Genomic DNA, 6,000 nt, shown 5'->3' with positions numbered 1-6,000 from the left:
CAAATTCTGAAAGTAAAGTAGAAATCTGTCAAAAAAAAAATTGCCTTGACTCAAAAGAACTACCAAGAAATGACCTTCATAAAACTAGCCTGCATGATGTCAAAGTTTATGACCTGAGGTTAGCAAGGACAAACATGGAAAAGTAGAGGAGAAAATAATAGAAACCAGAACTCTTCCAATCCTCAGTGTTTTCAGCTTTAAACATTTGCTCATATTCCCTTCCTGAGAGCTAAGGATTGTGTGATAGGTGGGGAGGTGTGTTGTTCCATTTTTTTCCCCTTTTCACTTATTCAGAATGTGAAAAATCATGGCTAAATTGTTGATCTCAATTCTTTGTGTTCCTATAGTAGGATGATACACTCACTTGCTCATCATGGCCTCACCATGGGCAGCACACATATTTCACTCCTTTGAATTGGGCTTGGCCATTGACTTGCTTTGGCCAAAGAAACAGCAGAAGTGACCCAAACAGAGGACTGTGTTGGAAACTGCCCTGCCTAGTTTCAGAAGCTGTAATCCCTGTGTCTAAGGATGAGTAAAGGACCTTGGGACCATAAACCACTTAGGAGACAAACCTTATCTTTCTTGTAGTGGCACCACCTCTGTCTCCTTTCTCTTCACTCTGCTTGGCCCCCGGTGGATGACTGGTTAGCCAATGGTGGGTAAGATTCCTCAAAAGAGGGATGACCTAAGACGAGCATGGTCACAAAGGGACCCTCAAAGAGGGACCACAAAGGGGAGGACTTGGGGGGCAATAGAAAAAGGGAGTGATGGACCCTTGCCCCCTGGCTTTGACATAGCCTGAGTACCCATTCTGTCAGCAAGACTTCTCCTAATCTCTTGGCTGCCTTACTTCCCTGGCCTGACTTAAACCTGAAACAATGCTGGAGGTGGGTGTGGCCCTGTCCTGGAAAGGGCCCCGTTCCCTAGGGTAATCAGGCCTAAGAAAGAATGCATAAAATCCTATTAAAACTGCTTTGCTAATACCCTGAATTTAAATGATAAGGGTCCAAGCAGGAAGTGAGTTTGTTCCCCAAAGTTTTACAGCCCTTTAACTATCTGATTCTGACTCAGAATAAGAATAAGCCCTTGTAGTTCTTTGACTGTTATCTATTGTTTAATCATTTCTGCCTGACAACAATTGATGAACTTTACATTTACACCCCGTATTCCTGTGTAAATTGAACCCAATAAAAGCCTGTCAAGGCAAGGGTCAGAGTGCTCTCCTCTTTTTTTTTTTTACTTTATTAATTAATTTTATTTAGTTATTTTTCAAGTACAGTTTTTTGTCTATTTTTCCCATCCCAGCCTCCCCCGCCCCTTGCTCCCCAAGAGTGCTCTCCTCTTGAAAGAAAAGCCACACCATCCTATTTCCTCCACAGAACGCCAGGACCTCATGGGGACTGAGACGTGTTTGTGTATTAGGCTTGCCCTCTAGTGCTTTAGCATAACCATGAGAGAAGAATGAACTGGGTAGCCCATCAGTTCCAGAGAAAAAGAGCATGGACCTAACTATGTGACCTGGAGCCAAGCCAGCAAAAACCAAGTCAAGCACAGCTGACCCACAGATCCCCTGGTAAGAAGTAGGTACTCTGGGTTATTTGCCACCTAGATTTGTTTTGTAACAAATCTGGATCATGATAATACATGTTATTTACACAGTGATCGCACTGCTCTAGGCGCTGTGTTGGCCATTTTCCTTACATTTTTTTCCACGTAACTCCCTAAAACATTTCACAAAACACAGATGTCATAAACTACATTTTACAGATGAGAAAACTGGGGCTCAGACAATTAAAGCAATTTGTTCAAGGTCAGGTCTAGTATTTAAAAGGGTTAAGACTCAGACCTAGGTTTGTCTGCACCCAAAGCCCATGCTGTGAGCCACACTTGGCTCCATAAGGAGCAAAAGGAATGGGGAGAGGAGCAAGGCCCCTAATTCTTGAAGCTATTAGAGACACTTTGTGCCTAGTGTTACATCCCGTCCTCGCGAGCAAGAAGGGTCGGAGACTGCTGGGTAGTCAGAGGTGTTTTATTGGCCAAAATTTCAAAGTTTTACCTGCGCAGGGGCGAACTCTCGGGGTGCCTCCGGAGACACACGAGTGCCAAAATGGCTGCAAATGAGAGTCGCCCCAAACGCCTACAGACTAGGGTTCTTAGAGAAGCGAGTAAGCAAGCAACTTCCAGAAGCAGAAGGTGGCAGTTAGCTATTGGCTCAGGGGCTATACTAAGGTGCGTGATCTGACCAAGGACTGGTTACTAGAGCTCGTGGACAGCTCGTGATAGTATGGCTGATTGGCTCTTAAACCTCATGCTGTGGTTGTGGTCTTTTTACCACCCCCCCCTTGGCGTTCCAGGAGCTGACTTAACACAATCAGCTCTGTACCTCCTTTAAGTGCACCCTGTCCTTATGGTCGAGCGAGCAGCTAAAGTTGAGAACAATCACTTTGAGAACAATCACTTCCTCGTTTCCCTGGCTCCTTCATTCCCCCCTTCTGTTTGGAGCAGATCAAACCCTTGATTCTGTTTCATTAGAAGGGAGAATAGTATAGGGTTGTGATAAGACCATTAATTTCACTACCTCTACTCTTTCTTTGATAAAGGCTAAAAGTTTACTTATAACAATAGGTCCTATAGTCAATGCTAATAGAAGAATCAAAACAGGGCCAGCTATAGCAGATATTAGGGTAGTTAGCCAAGGGGAGGTTTGGAATATAGAAGCATACCAGCTGGAGTTCTCTTCTTCTAATTTCCTATCTTTTAATCAGTTGGCGAGAACTTTGATGTTCTCTCGAATTACTCCAGAGTGGTTGGCATAAAAACAACACTCCTCTCCTAGGGCTGCACACAGTCCACCCTGCTGCAGAAGCAAGAGGTCAAGTCCTCTTCTATTCTGTAGTGCTACCTCTGCCAGGGAGTCTATCTGGCGTTCAAGATAGATTACTTGATCTTGCAACAGGGCAATGTCCTTCGAAAAGGATTGTGACAATTGCTTCAGACTCTGTTCCCCATGTACTATGGCCCCAGCCCCTACTGCTGCAGACCCCAAGACCCCGATAGTGGCTAGTATAGGTATTAATAACGGTGCTCTCTTTGTTCGCCCCCGGGGCTGTACTAGTGAGGTAGGGTTGCCTCCATATAGGTACACTTGGGGAATAATATATGCACTGATACACAGTTCTGGGCGGCTGGTTGGCACCAAACACTTGAATATTCCTTGAGTGCAAATAAACCATAACCCCTCAGCAGCTCGGGTCACTTGTGGTGTACTGATGGTTTCAGGGACCCTCCTTTGGTTCAGGCAATAATCACTATAATTTGAAGAGGATAAATTATAGTTACCAAGGAGGTAGCAGGTTCCACTCCCGTGGAATTCCGCAAGAGTTAATGCACTGTCGGTCAGACAGTCTCCTATCTCCTGGTGGTTCATTAGGCCTTCGGGAGCGTTTATGCTGCCTGCAGAGGTGTTGGCCCCTATCCCTATATAGAATGGTGGCCTCGGGCTTAAGCATAACCAACATGATTCAGTGAGGCTCGGCTGGGTACTGTTGAAAAAAGGGAAAATCTTATCTAATAAGTTTAGGGCACCAGTCATCTGACGATGGGGCTGTCCTTCTAGGTGTGGGCCTTTTTCATTTATGACATCTGGACGAGCCACCTCTGGTGTATCCTGTGGAGGCGGTTCCTTTGGCCTGCTGGGAGCGTCATGCGGACTTATGAGAGGGCGCACCACCTTGGGTGGCAGCCCATTTCCTAAGCCCTTCATGGCTGGCCCTTCTACTTGGGGAACCCGCCTGATGGTAAACAGGACCCCTGGGTCATAACCCATTGCATAGAGGCGTAGACCCCAGGTGCGTCCTGTATCCCATGTAGGGTCCTTTGGGTCTAAGATAGTTATAGTTATAGGGTTACACTTATCTTGGGCACAAAGGGGATTTTCTCTGTTAGCTGGTGGTTGGGACCTATTTCTTGCAATAGTAATATAGGCGTCCCTCATTGATGGTTCCCATGATGGGGGTGATACAATTGTCTCATATCCCCAACTTTTACAGTAATAATCCTTTACCCCTCCACAGAGGTCTTGAAAATATTTCATGTCATTCCCGACCCAATGTGGACACACATAAAGGTCAGTATGGAAAAGGTCTCGGTTCAGATTTTCATTTCTGTTACAGTCAGATCCTTCTATCCCTGGAGTTCCTCTTAAGGTCAATGCCCTATTTGGGTTAATAGAGGTGAGTCCATTCCCTTCACATAGCCTATGTCCGAACCATTGAGAGAGGTCAGCTTGCAGGGTTACTCTGTTGTCCTTCCCTATGCCGCTGCTGGCAATTACTTCACTATCAGAGAACCTAATTATAACCCAGTGGTGGGCCAGTCCTCCCATGGGGGTGGCCCAAGAGGCAAGCCATATTCCTATGAGTGGGAGAAAGTAAGCTTTAGGGGTCTGTCTGGATCCTTTCGAACCCGCCATTCTCGAGAGTCTTCTCCTGGTGCTTGGGCTACCTTGGTGTGGGAGAGGTGTATCCAATATGGCTTCTCAGCTACTCAAACTGCAGTGGGGGTACTTAGCAGTACCTGGAAGGACCCAGTCCATCGAGGCTCTAAGTTCCCCTTTCTGTGGTTGAGGATCCACACCCACTGTCCGAGCTCCAACAGCTCAAGCGCTGTGCCTCCTCCCTCCAGGTGGCGGGCTTGCTGCAGGGCGCGCACCTCGCTCCAGATCTTCTGCAGCGTCTGCAATGGCCTAAGGAAGTTGTGATTAGAGACTTCTATCTCTTCCTTAGTTAGGCGGGGAACCAGGGGTATAGGTTGACCAAATAGTATTTCAAAAGGGGCCCAAGTCTTAATATATGGGGTACATCTCACACGGAAAAGGGCGAAAGGGAGTAGCTCTACCCAATTCTCGCCAGTCTCTCTCTTTAGCTTTACTAGAGTTTCTTTGAGGGTTCTATTCATCCTCTCTACCTGCCCTGAACTCTGGGGTCTATAAATGCAATGAAGTTTCCAATTAATCCCTAGACTAGCCGCTAATTCTTGTGAAACCTTAGAAACAAATGCAGGTCCGTTGTCAGATCCTATGGCTAGGGGTACCCCATATCTAGGTATAATTTCTCTCATTAGAATCTTACAGACTATGGAGGCCGTCTCTCCTCTTGTGGGGAAAGCCTCGACCCACCCTGAATAAGTGTCAACTAGGACTAGTAAATACTTGTAGCCCAACTTCCCTCTAGCCATTTCAGTGAAGTCAACTTCCCAGCGTTCTCCTGGGGTATTCCCTCGATATCTCACGAAGCAGGGCAACTTCTTGTTTTGTGCATTTACCTGAGCACATGCCCTACACCGTGAGGTGATCGAGTGAATTACTGCTCTGAGGTGTGGCCCTAGGTAGTACTTTCTAATCAGTTGCTCTAACTTATTCTGACCTAAATGGGTGCTGGTATGGATATCTTGCACTACTTGCCTTACTACTCCTTGGGGCAAGTAAATCCTAGTATCAGGGAGTACTATCCATCCATACTTATATTTTCTTCCACCTAATTTGGTTCCCTCTTGCTCCTCCTCGGTGGAGTATTTGGGATCCGGAGGCAATTCTGGCTGGGGAACTAGGGGGAGCAAATTGTCACCTTGGCTTGTTGCAGTCTCCTTGGCGGCAGTATCAGCTAAAGTATTTCCTCTTATAACTGGGGAATCTCCCTTCTGGTGGCCCCTGCAATGTATGATAGCAACTTTCTTGCGTAGCCATATGGCCTCTAGGAGGGTGAGGATCTCCTCACGATTTTTAATGTCCTTGCCTCCTGCGGTCAGGAGGCCCCTTTCCTTGTAGATAGCTCCATGGACGTGGGTGGTGGCGAAGGCATAGCGGCTTTCAGTATAGATATTGACGACCTTTCCTTCGGCTAGTCTTAGGGCCTGGGTCAGTCCTATTAACTCCGCTCTCTGTGCAGATGTTCCTTTGGGCAATGCCTTTTGCCATAGCACCTTATCCTCTGTGGTCAC

This window comes from Artibeus jamaicensis, unplaced genomic scaffold, assembly GCF_021234435.1.
Source record: "Artibeus jamaicensis isolate MK-2021 breed Jamaican fruit bat unplaced genomic scaffold, CSHL_Jam_final contig_332, whole genome shotgun sequence".
Classification (NCBI taxonomy): Eukaryota; Metazoa; Chordata; class Mammalia; order Chiroptera; family Phyllostomidae; genus Artibeus; species Artibeus jamaicensis.
Note: the sequence above shows the minus strand (reverse complement) of the source record.